Here is a 13,837-nt window from a genome sequence, read left to right as displayed (position 1 = left end):
AGTCAGTGAGACCTTGATTTCCCGAGGAGAAGAGGAAGCTCCTGCATATGTTTAGCTGAAGTGGCACTCTGCTTTCCAAGGCAGCTCTCAAACCACCTTGGCTGAAGTACAAGAGCTGCTGGTTCAAGGGAAAGGCCCCACAGCAATGCTGAGTGAGTGGTGAAGAGAGGGCACTCACATTTTCCTCCAGCTACCCCCTCAACTGGTTTTATTTTTCACATAGCTACTTTATAAATAAAGAAAATCCTAGAAATAAAATCTGTTTTCTCTCAAAATAGCCCTGCTGAGGGTGTGGTCTGTGTCAGGTGCCTCTAATTTTCCTGCTGTTTGAGTAGGGCTAGATCCCAAGCTCAGAAAGAACATGCAGGTGTGGGATGAAGCTAAAAAGATATTAAAAATCCTTGAAAGTAAATAAAGGAATTTACAGTTTGGCTTAGATTGTCAATTGAGTATGAGTATTACTTTTGTTTTAAAGCATATTTTTCCATCTCCTTTTCTTGCTTTTGTTTACAACACTTTCAGAGAGGGGAGGGAGAGAGCGAGCCAGTCAGGCAGGCAGGAAGGAAAGGAAGAAAGGCTACGATATTGGCCAAGGGTTTGTAAAGATAATTATAGGGCTGTCAGCACAGAACTGGGCTGTTATAGCTTTCCTATGTTGACAAAACCTTGAAGGCACAGAAACTTCAACATTTCACATTTTTAGAAAAAATAATTAGCTAGAAAGTTAAAGACAATAACTATTTTCCTTTCATGCTTATATACTACCTTTCCTGTCTTTTGGGGAACTATGGATTTGAACAAATACAAGAGAATTGTTGCTTCCTGGATAACAATAATACATGACACAGACACAAAGTTCAGGAGAGGTCTGCTGATGCTTTTCAGACCAGATGGATCTTCTTTCTTTGCTTAGCCTGTTTATTGCAATGAATACATCACTGGGAACATTACAGCAATAGTTTAGCAGTAGAAGAATAAAAACTTCAGAGAAAGAAGGAAGAATTTCTCAAACTTTTAGAAGAAATCTGGGCAAAAGGTCTGTTCCACCCAGTTGGAATTAGGTCACAGTGACCTGAAAAGGGGTCATTCAGACTTATTGGAGGATGTAGTGAAGGTCAGAGGACACCACAGTTCATAGCTGACATACCTAATCAAGGACAGCAGGGTAAATACGATCCATAATATCCAAAAGAAAACTGATTGACCTACACGGAAGGGAAAAATCATGAAATGATGAAAGTCAGCGGGAAAAAACCAATTACAAATCACTTCTAAAAGGCATGAGATTCAGTTAATTTTTATAAAATCTTCTAGAAATGCAGTCTCTATGTTTACTTCTCTTATGTGTGGGGATGTTGAAACATATGGATACCTGATAAACCCCCTACAATGTATGTCAAGAAATATTTGAGCAGCTAGTCTTTATGATTTGCTATAAAGTTACAAAGGGACAAAGTAGTGGATGGAGTTCCCATCAAAACAAAATTAAATATCTCAGAAGTGGCTTTGTCATATTACATGTGACATTCCTAGCAAAACCATTACTTCTCTTGAGCATCCTGTTTGTCAGACAGGAGTTTCCAAAGCTATTGGGTGAGCAATGACTACTCCATGAATGGCTTGAGGTTATCTATGTGCAGCTATCATCTCTGAGAAATGAGAGACTAGAGACATCAGCAGGTATCACTTCAGGACCATTATCAAATGGACCTGGGTGGATATTTAGATTCAGTTGACACACTGCCTTGGGTTTTCTGCAAATGTTATTTAAAGCTTTCGGATAAAAATATAGCACCACTGCATGCCCAAAACATGATGTAAAATGGGGAAACTAATAGGGCTGGTGGAAATAATCCCACACAGCAAAATGCTTTGGATATTGTTAGGAGCTCACATTGGAAGATACGGCACAATTTCCTTCTGAGTACTGAAAGATTTAAAGGTAAGTCTGTAGCTAATCATCATCTTCAGAGAGCACAACATACTTGGAGAATAGCAAATGTGGTGCCTGAATTTAGAAAAAAGGATAAAAGTGACCCAGGACTGATGACTGTTTATCTGAACTCAATAGTGTGTAAAACTCTAAGAATAATTTTAAATGGAAAGATAATTACATATAACTATATTATGGAAATGGGACAAATTGTGATATAGAGCTGGAAAAAGCGGATTTTGATATGTTAACCTAGTTTCATTTTTCTGAAATTAAGTGATTTTCTAAAGAATGAAAGAAAATTTTGTCGGAATAATTAATCTGTATCAAAGTAAAGAATTTCTTAAGGAGTCATGAGGAAACTAGAGGAGACAAACTTCAGTGCAAAGCTTGAACTTGGCAAGAACTAGTTAAAATGGACGCAACAGAATGAGATGCACATAAGAAAACTATCAAGCTGGAGGGAGGTTAGAAGAAAGTTCATAAGAGATCTATCTGTCTAGGTACCAATCTTGAAGGCTGGTACCCTAAAGTTGCTTTTGGCTAACTGTATTTGGCTAATTATTTAAGCAATATTCAAACAAACTTGATCATGAAGAAGGAAGTGGGTGAATTGGAAGGCCAGAGTAATGGAAATGGAAGTTGACTTCAAAGTGCAGACTCATTCACAGTACAGAAAAAAAGAAACTAAATTTCTACAAACAGGCCAGATTTCATTCCATGAAAAGGTCAGGAAACGAAAATTATTTCATGCTCTAGGGAATCACAGGCTAAATACATGACAACTAGACACAGTCCTATCACGTCATGTCAAAAAGGTCAAAAAGGTGTGGTACAACTATGAAACTCCAAATGTCTACCAGGGAAAATATGTTCAGTAAATATCAGCAAGCATTAGTCCACTGCATCTCTGGTAGGATCCTGCGTACAGTGCCTTGCATGGTTCTGCTTATTGATGCTCAGGGAAACTATAGATTGACTGCAGACTGCACATGGTGGAGTTGAGAAAGTGGGAGGTTGTCCTGTGAGAAAAGACCGACAGCATGATTGAAACTGGGTTGGTGTCTCACACCAGAGTGCATAAAGATACAGCACTGGGCAGTGCTGCTATTTCAGAGAGCACTTTCTCTCCCTGATGAGGTCCTGCACCATTGACCACCCTCCTGTTTTGCTTGCTTCAAGTACTGTTCTCTGTCTTCGGTGAGTGCTAGAGGGAGTGGGATACAGTATTCAGATTAGTCCATCAACAGATGTGGGAAATGGCTCTTAACTGTAAGCCCAAATCAAATGCTTTGGAATGTCTGAAATAACCTTGATAAAACTAGACATATTAATGAAGTGTCCCAGATGTTAGCTGGGTCACATCCCAAATAGCACACTTACACAAGCAGGCAAAGGTGAAGTCAAGAACAGCAATGAAAATGTCAGGGACTTGGCACATAGCAATACCCACAAAGCCACTGGGCACCTTCAGTCTCTCACCCCCATTATTGTTCAGTGTAATTAGTTGATTAATGGTCTCTCTCTCTTAAATGGATCCCAGGAGCTGTAGGTGGGGTCTGAAATGTTTCATGTGAGTAATGGTAAAGGGCATTGGATTTTAAGATGCTGTAGATGTATCTCAGGCTTAAATCTGGCTAATTTCTCATCCCTACATGAGAAATGAAACACAGAGAAGGTCTATGTCTTAGTCAAGAGAATGGATATTTGGGATTTACTTATTTAAAGTTTTAAATGGGAGAGTTATTCTGAGTCAGCTGTTTTCTCCCTAGGATGGCAATGTCCAGTCAGCCCCTTAAATTTGTTTCTCACCTGCAAAAGTGCAAGAAATTCCAGCTTCCATTGAGTGCTGGGGTGCTGACAGATGTCATCAACTATGGGGTTGCTGTTGCATTGACGTATGAAATATCTCTCATATGATGCGTCCTCAAAGCAGAAAGAACTGCAGTCACAGCTAAGAGAAGCTTTTGCTGATCAGACAGATATAGTGGTGGAGACAACTCATTTTTTCATGCTCCTGAATAATTGGAATAAACTGTCTGGGCAAGAGGCTAAGATGGGGTTTACACAGAGGATGCATTCCACCCGAGTTTGCTGTTTTAAAACATCAAGTTTGTTGGAAGATTAAGCTCAGGCTAGCATGTCAGTCTATTGAAGCCTGTCTGGAGGGAAAAGGAGAAGCTTAACAGTGGACAAAAGGAGTAGGAGTCCTTTTAAAGAAGGTATCGGACAAGTGCAGGTGGATTGTGGGCCCAGGAGGAACAATTCTGTGTGTACCCTCAGCTGGTTCCGCTCTTTTTCCATGAGATCTGAGGGGCTTATGTCAAGGCTGATTTCAGTGATGGCTGCCAGCTTCAATTAAGGAAGTGGGATCCCTTCCAGCCCTGGCCTCTCTGTGTGTGATGAAGGAGCTCTATCAACCAGAAGAGCTGGTCTGGGGAAATATCTGTTTGTACACATTTGAAAACCCCACTGGTCATTGTGTCACTCTTATTTCTGGGACAGTTAAAGGCTGCCTATGAGCTAATGGGATGCAGCTAATTTCCAGCAAATTACAAAGTTTAATTGGTACTAAAAAAATGTTGGGACACAGAGTGCTGAGAAAGAGTTCTTAGCAAAGTATTTCAAAAACCTCTATTGCATGAAATAGCTCAGATTCCCAGGTCTTTTCAGCAGTAGCTTTACTTAAAATTATTAACAGTATTAAGCATGTATTAACTTTATTACAATAACTAAAAAAAAAAAATACATAAACAAATAAATAAATAAAGCAAAGCTTGAACAACAAAGTTTGTGTCACATTTATTTCTCCTAGCATGGTAAACAATGTGCTACTATTTCTGGTTTTGAGATAGATGGTTATTTGCTTTGTATTCTTGTACCTCTAATGTAAAACCAGATTAGAGTCTTTCTGAAATATGCTCCTCTTTCTTGCGTTCCACTCTTCATATTGTTGGAAGTACCCACATAAATGATTTATAGTGTAATACTTGTTTCCAAAATGCTTTTATGCCTGGAACCATATAACCTCAGAAGGTTGGGCTACTGTATTGCAGTAGGCTTAATTTGCAACTACTATGTCTAAAATATTGCTGGACCTCTGCCTTGCATAAACAGCTACTCCAAATCTGTAACGATTATGTGCACGAGTGTGTTTAAAAACAGCGAAAAAAAATGCATGCACTCCCCTGAAATCTTAAACATAGAGTGGAGAAGAGAGAGGAGAATCTATACTAATTTTTTCCTTAAAGATTTCAACAGTACGAAGACATAAAGGGGTTTTATTCTATATAGCACGGTGCCTATGGTTTGAGTAGTCCGCTTAGTTTTGCCATCTGTTTTTGCAAGCTTTGATTTGAACTGAGCCAAGAATTTAAATAAGAAAGGAGATAATATATGGCTTTGTATAAAACTTTGTGAGGTTTCAAGTACCTCAGATATAAGACCCCCAGAAAATCTGTAGTGTCCTATAGTTTTCTTGTATTTATTGAGACATGACCTAAGTTTTACTCATCACTAGAAGATAAAACAAAGTCATTTTAGTTGGTCTAAGTGAATAAGTGGCTTAACAGTGAATGAATGTTTTTCTGAAAATATTGCAGAAGCATACTGCTACCTTTCAGTTAGATAGTCAACCCTTGTTACAAAGAACATGAAGAATTATAGAGTTGAACATTTCAGTTAATCCTACACTCTATTGCTTCTAATGGTTAAGAAAAACAAGCAGGGTCCTCCTCTTGTAACGAGCTGTATCAGCACCTCAAAACCCTCCCACAACTTGGAAAGTCCTTTTAGATTCCCTCTTATGACTGGTACTTTAGCAATTCATTCCAGATTTATTACTGGATAGGATATAGCCCTCACCCCTTCTTTATCCAACCTACATTATTGAACTCTCTGGTCTCTCATAAATCCCTTCACCGGTGAAAGAATTCCACTGAGTGGAATTCAACTTTTTCTTTAAAAGGACACATTAATTAGGTTCACTGAAGCCTTTTTTCTGATGCAGTATAGGAATTGCTCCCCTCTTTAGACATTATTTTCTATAATTTTTTTGCCTTGATTACAGAACAACTTTATATGTACTTTAGAGTGGTGGCTTCATTCTGCGATGTTACTCACTGGAGCCTCACTATATCTATAACAAGTTTGGAAATGGTCACTCCTCATCTCATTCCTCTCTTCTCACAATCTGAGCATCAATGGCTGGAGTGCTGCCTGATTTTTGACAGTCTTCCTGTTACTCATTTGCCATTCCTTATGTGTTATTTCAACAACACATTTCTGAATCCTGTAAAAAACATATTCAATATCAACCCTCAGATTTCTTTTGTTTCCCTGAAATCTCAGCTGAAATGTATTGCCATTCTGCCTTGACTTATATGCCTTTCCTTTGATAGGTATTATTATCCCATAGGATGGTTGAGGATGCAGTTCTCGTGGGAGAAATACAAAGAAAATGAAATCATAAAAGTTCTCTGAGCGTAGCCACAATAGATACAGGGAAAGATATTATGCACACAGAATGGGAGATTATCTTTCCTCTTCTTTCATATATTCAACTTAGCCTAAATATGTAGGCTGCCTCATTCTTAGTACTGGATTCTGATCACAGCTGGAATGCTACCATTGGTATGTGTTATTGTGGCAAAATACAATTAAGGCATCATTATATTGAAAGAGAAAGTATCACCAAAAAAGAAAAATGACACAATTATTTTCCCAGTCTTTTGTTCAGGGAGATTTGTTGTTTTAATTTGATTGATTATCTGAATTTTTGTAGTTTTTTTTACATTAGTGTTAAAGAAAATACATTTCTTTGGGGTCTGTACTCTGTATATGGATTCCTAGGTAAAAATTCCTCTGATATGTTGGTCTTTTCCTTATGAAAAACACTTTTAAAATAAAATAAATCCTCTAGTTATTAAAGATCAACCTTGTGTGCTCCTCCTGTGCAATAAACCTTTGTTTGATTTGTTCCTTGAAGCCTCAGCATTTTGAGGAAATGCCCTTTTTGACTTTCTAGAGAACTCCTGAAACTGGCATCTATGCAAAATATCTTTTTTTTCACTCAGAATTCAGTAAGCCTAAAATGGTTTTGGACTTGCCAAATAAGAGCAGGTGATTTAAATGCTCTACAGGGAAAACATCAGACTGGAAATTCAGTGATAAGCCTCCACCTCTCTTTGTTTCTTTCTTCCCAATCTTCCTCTTTTCATCCTCCTTTTCTTCTGAACCCTCAATTTTTTCTTTGATTTTCTACATACAATTTTATTTTTTTAAAGCATCAGCATTCTGGGGCCTTCACACTTAACAGGGTGACTATGGCACCATGGGAAGTTATGTCAGACTCTTTGTGGAACAAAAGATACCCAATTACTGTCTTCAGTGCTGCAGTCCCTGCATAACAACAACAACAACAACAAAAAAAAAAATACACTGGAATAAATGAAAAGAAAGGAGAAAGAAAGGGATGGTTTTGGTGTCAAGATACAAAGTAGAGTGTTGGTGTGCTGAATTTGGGACGAATGCTTTACATGGAGCAGTGGATTGACCGTGGCTGGATGCTAAGCACCAACCAAAGCCTCTCTATCACTCTCCTCCCCAGCTGGACAGGGGACAGAAAATACAGCCATTTGTAATGATCCATCCATTCTTCCCATTGCCAGCATCACTGTTCTCTTTCTCATTCAATTTCTGCCCCTTGCTTCCTCCTGCTGCTTCCCTGGCTGCAAGCTTGGTGTTTGGTGCTTTCTGTCTGTGTGAGCTGTGCAGATCACCACTTGCTATCCTTTTCCCCACTCAGGCTGATGCTCATCTTCTTTAGGATATTTTATGCCACTCTGGATGTGTGCTGCAGCTCTGAAGTGGAAGTAAGTGTAATTGATGCAGGAAGAGATTTTCAAAGGAACAAATGGTAGCTGGGTGTCAGATTCTTGATGACTCTTAATGGAAGCTTGGTTTCTGATTCGTGTTTATGCATGTGAACGTGTCCTCCATGCTTTTTAGACTGTAAAACACTTTCAAGAATCACTGAGAATCAGATGCATTATTAGAGTTTCTTTTGACTTCCCAGGATGAACTTTCTCTAGGGCTAGCTAATAAATATTCTGCTCTGCTTTTGTTAGCTTTATTCCCTGAATTCAGAAATCATCTGAGTTGGTGGGCATGTACCTGCATAAGAAAAAAATCAAACTAAATTTGAATTTTAAGATTTAAAGTAAAGAACTGTTTGTTTGCATGGAGGCTGGTGTGTAAATAACCTTCTTTTCCCATCAGGATAGAAACATTAGCAAAGAAAGGAGGGCTAAGGTGAATTTCCATGTCAATGTTGGAGGAAACACAGTGAGCCAGGGTGAGGAAAAGTCAAAGGTACTTAACGTCTTCTTTGACCCCTGAGCTGGAGAACAGGCTGGGAAGAGGAATGAAGCCCCCATAATCCAAGGGGAAATGGTTAGTGACTTGCTAAGCCAGTTAGACACTCATGAGTCTATGGGGCTGGGTGGGATCTGCCCAAGGAAGCTGCTGGAAGGGCTCACCAAGCCATTTTCTGTCATTTACATGGCTAACCAGGGATGTCCCAGACTGGAGTTTTCCCAGTATGACACCCATTGACAAGAAGGATCAGAAGGAGAATCTACAGGCCTGTCAGCCTGACCTTGGTGACAGGAAAGGATTCAGAAACAGATCATCACCAGTGGGCTGCAAATCCCAGGAAACAGAGGCTTCCAGTGTAGGGACTCTTCATTCAATACAGTTTCTATCCTACTACCAAGAACAGTTTAAAATCCTCTTTTCACTAAAATTCCTCTGCATTTTTTCAAAAGATTAAAATGTTTCTGAGTAACCACATTACAATTAAGCCAACACAGTTTAGATTCCTTTAAGATCCTTTTGTGTGGGCAGTGTTGCGAAGTGCAGTTATACTTCATTAATACTCACCTTAAGTTCCTTATAGCACCAGAACAGCAGAAAAGCACTATTGTGAAAGTACAAATCTAGCTAAAGTACTAAATGTACTCAATTCCTATTTGCATTATGGCCCGTTTTCCTAACTTTGTCAATATTAAAAGACAACAAATTCTCTTTACCAACTTCTTAAGGCTTCCTTTTAGGAAGAAAGCAGTACCAAAACTATCAGTGCAAATGAAATCTTGTCCCAACATCCACATGTTTGTTTTCCCATTTCCAATTTAATCAGAGGAAGATGACAATAAAGCTCATTTTCAATTAAATCTGTTCTAGTAGATTGACTGTGTGCTTGTGTGTGACAGCACCTGATATTTCAGGAGCTCCACAGTTTGGCTCCTGGGGGTTTCTCACTGCCATGTCTATGATAGGATGAGGACAAGGGTTATTAAAACTGGGCTGGCTGAAGAAGTCTCAAGAAGGACTCTTTCCTTGAGTTGTCTCACTTTTTTTATCCGAACTGGTGATTGGCACAGCAAGCCTCAGCCTTCTCAGTTATCTGGAGTAGGACAATTTTTGAAACAGCCTTAAGAAACTAAAAGTTATTCTCTTATGACTGAAAGTATAAAATTGCCATTCAGCAGTATGATATGTCTCCATGGGCAGAAAGTCTGTGTAAATGATTCCTGGCAGATGTTTGTCCAACCTATTCTTCAAGGAGGAAGATGGATGTTCCACAACTTTCCCAGACAATCTGTTTCAGCAGGTGATTATTATTACTTTTAAAATGTTTAATTTAGCTCTCCCTTGTTACAGCCTGAGATCTTTACTTGTCTTCTATCTATGATTGAGAAAGAGTTATTGGTTTCCTCTCTGTGCCAAACTTTTAGCAGGTGTCTCCTCAATCTGTTTGTCTCTGACTTGACAGTAGAGCTGAGCTCACTCAGAGTTTCCCATAGACCACGATCTCTAAGCCTCTGATGATACTTACTGGGCCCCTGTGAATTCTCTGCAGCCTGTAGGTTTTCTCAAATGAGGGAATAAAAATTGGCAGAGGCCTTCTGTGCCTAAGAGAGAATGAAGGACAGTTACACACTTTACTCTTTTATTTTGCCATTAAAATATGCTTTATTGAAGCAGTATATAACATGGGAGTTTGAATTTTACTGTTTCATGCAGTAAAACCTGATTCATACCAAATTAATCTTCTACTGTGTTTATACATCTGGGTTGTAGGTCTTTCCTTGGAAGACTAATTCACAGCTCGGAAGAGAAAAAGAAGGCTGGAGATGAGAAATAGCAAAGGTAAATATAAATATTGTTTCTGTCTAGCTTGTGTGAGATAAATCCTTGTTAATAAATCAAATCATATGATCCTGATGCTCTGATAATTATTTATGAATGTGATATATTTACATTAATTATGTGAACATAGCAGTTTAAAATGCTGCCTGAGGCTGCTACTTAATGAGCTAGGAACTACCAGAACTTGAGACTGAGGAAGGGCTCACCAAGCCATTTTCTGTCATTTATATGGCTAACCAGGGATGTCCCAGACTGGAAGTTTCCCAGTATGACACCCATTGACAAGAAGGATCAGAAGGAGAATCTACAGGCTACCTGTACTCCCAAATTTATTCCCAGGTTTGCTGAGACAAAATGGTCTTACTTGATTCTTGTTTCCACATTTTATATATGGCTCTACACTGTGTTTTCATGGCATGATTCTGGTAGCAGGGGAGGAGCTACAGGGGTGGCTTCTGTGAGAAGCTTCTGGAATCTTCCTTGATGTCAGACAGCACCAATAGCCAGCTTTAAAATGGACCGGCCACTGGCCAAGGCTGAGCCAATCAACCTCTGTGGTAACATATTTAGGAAGGAAAAAAAAAAAAAATTAGTGTGGCCAGAGAAGAGAGGAGTGAGAATATGTGAGAGAAACAGCCCTGTAGACACCAAGGTCAGTAGAGAAGGAGAGGGAGAAGATGCTTCAAGTGCAGGAGCATAGATTCCCTTACAGCTCTTGGAAGACCATGAGGGAGAAGAGCAGCCTGTGCAGGAGCCGCACACTGGGACCAGTGGATGCCCAAAAGAGATCTGAGATTGCATAAGAATCTTGTGCTGGAGCAGACTCCTGGCAGGATCTGTGGACCTGTGGTGTGACAAGCCCACACTAGAGCTGGTTTTCTGGCAGGACTTGTGACCCCATGGGGGCCCTACACTGGAGCAGACTGATCCAGGAGCACTGCACCCCATGGAAGGGTCCCATGCACTTTGGAGCATTTTGTTAAGAACTGTAGCCTGTGGGAAGAACTGCTATTTGAGAAGTTCATGGAGGACTGGCTCCTGTGGGAGGGATCCCACTCCTATCCCTGAGTTACAGCAGAAAAAATGCAACATGATAACCCCCATTCCTCATTGCCCTGTGCCACTGCAGGGGGGATGTAGAGCCCATGAAAGAGGGAGGGGCTGGGGAAGGTGTTTTTAAGATTTGTCTTGCTTATTATCCTACTCTAATTTTGATTTTGTAATAAATTCAATTAATCTTCCTAAGTTGGATCTGCTTTGCCCATGCTGGTAATTGGTGAGGGATCTCTTGCTGTCCCTATCTCAACTCATGAACCTCTTGTTTTATTTTGTCTCTCCTGTCCTTTTGTGGAAGGAGTGATACAGTGGTTTTGGTGAGCATCTGGAAGACAGCCAGGGTCAAAACACCACAGTTTCTTCTCTCTGAGTTAGTACTGAAAAAGAAAAAGGCCTCTGAAGATTATTAAGGGACGTGGTAGGACTGGAAGGCAGCTGATCACTCGCTATTTTTTTCATAAAAGCTAAGGTAGAAACTGGTGGACCTGGAGACACAAAATCAGCAAGTTAATTTTAGGCTAGTGAAACATTCACATCATTGGAATTTGTCCTACATTATTCTAGAGTACAACTGCAAATTATTAGGCAGTTTCCATGTTCCTCTCTTGAGGTGTTTAATTTCACTGGTGGATAAAGCCTACCCATCTCTATGAAACTTCTGTGCATTCCAGCAAGAAGCACTTTTAGTGTCCAAAAGAATTCAATTTCACTGCAAATGTTGGCTTTCTGATCAATGCTACAGGACAAACACTGGAGCTTTTAGCTTATTTTTGTAAATGTGGAGAAGGTAAAGGGAAATAACCTGCTCACTTCAAATTCGTCAAAGTTCTATGCTTTTTGTCTTTGGGAAATTTGAGCTCAAAGTCACATCAAATCTAAAACAGACTGAGTGTCCTTTTTTCCAGGTACACTGCACATTCACCAAGCTGTTCTTGTTTTGAGCACAGTTCCCACTATAGATAACAGAATTACATAATTCCAGAATGGGTAAGCTTGGAAGGGACCATAGTGGCTCATCTGTTCCAAACTCCCTGCTCAGGCAGGGTAATCCTAGAACTTGTGGCATAGGATTGTGTCCAGGTGGATCTTGAATATCTCCAGTGAGTGAGACTCCACAATCTCTCTGGACAGCCTGTACCAGTGCTCGGTCACCTGCACAGTAAGGAAGTTCTTCCTCATATTCAGCTGGAATTTCCTGTCCATCCATTTCTGTCCATTGTCTCTTGTCCTATTGCTTGGAACCACTGAACAGAGCCTGGAAACATCCTCTTGATACCCTCCCTTCAGATACTGCCAGACATTGATGAAGTTCCCTCTCCATTGTCTCTTCTCAAGGCTGAACAGGCTGAAGTCCCTCAGCCTTTCCTTGTAAGAAAGATGTTCCAGTCCCTTAATCATGTTTGCTGCCCTCCCCTGAACCTGCTCTAGCAGCTCCATGTCTCTCTTGTACTGAGGAGCCCAGAACTGGACACAGAACTCCAGATGTGTCCTCACCAGGGCCGAGTAGAGGGGCAAGATCACCTCCTTCAACCTGCTGGCAATGCTGTTCCTTAATGAAAATGAAGAGCAAGATAACTGTGTCCTATAATTGCCTGCTTCTTTCCTTTGGCCAAAATAGTACCTTGCAGTTAGAAGCTAAGATGTAAATGTCCAGATGAGTCCAAATAATTAAAATAAACTGATGAAAGGCACCTAAGATGACCAGAGCTGTGGACCTGAGTTGCTCCCTACCAAAGGGTTTTCAATAATATTCATGTCTGAACTTTATGAAGTATGTTAATTCTCATTATGTTGTAACTCTTCTGGAAATGTTTATATCTGCAACGATATGTATTTTCTTAAAAAGTAAATAAAATTTTTAAAGGAGAAAGCCTAGTAAAATATGCACGGTACTCTCTTTACCCCACCTACCTTTAAGATCTAAGTTAATCTGCTTTGTGAAGATCTTTTATTTTTTTTCCTGAGGAAAAAGACTTTGCATTAATGAATATAGTAAATTGTTTATCATGATACTCACAGGCCTTGGGTCTGCATAAAGTGAGGCACAGTGTACTAATGGATACATTCATTTGATACTACCTCTCCTTGACAGAATAGTGAAGGCTACCTTTGAATTTCTATCATGCCTTGTCATGTCCATTCATAATGAATAGTAGCCTCCCTAAATGACCAGACCTGCTGAGGTTACAGTAAGCCTCACTGCCTATTTCTCACTGCCTATTACCAAGATCTTATCAGTAGAAAAAAGAATAAGAATCAGAGAAAGAAAGGGAACTGGATGTCTACAAAGCTTTAGGGTCTCATGCTGCGACTCCCTTTAACCTTCACAAGATGAAATTAAAAGATTACAAGCAGGCTAGGGAGTGCCCTTCTGTTGCCCTGTACATGAATAATTTTACTGGCATGACAGCTCTGCTTCCTGTAGGCCCTGTGAGCATGGCTGCTGCTCCTCACAAAAAGTACCACTTTGTTAACCTGCCAGGTTTGCTGGCTACCAGTGAGGTTCCAAATGTAAATCAGTGGGAACATGTGAAGCAGCAAATTCATTTGGTTTATGGACATCATTTATTATCAATCACGCTCCTTCCTGGAAGTCTTGAGTATGGCCCAGCAGGATGTTATATTTTTTGTGAA

Source organism: Vidua macroura, chromosome 3, assembly GCF_024509145.1.
Source record: "Vidua macroura isolate BioBank_ID:100142 chromosome 3, ASM2450914v1, whole genome shotgun sequence".
In the NCBI taxonomy this organism is placed as follows: Eukaryota; Metazoa; Chordata; class Aves; order Passeriformes; family Viduidae; genus Vidua; species Vidua macroura.
Note: the sequence above shows the minus strand (reverse complement) of the source record.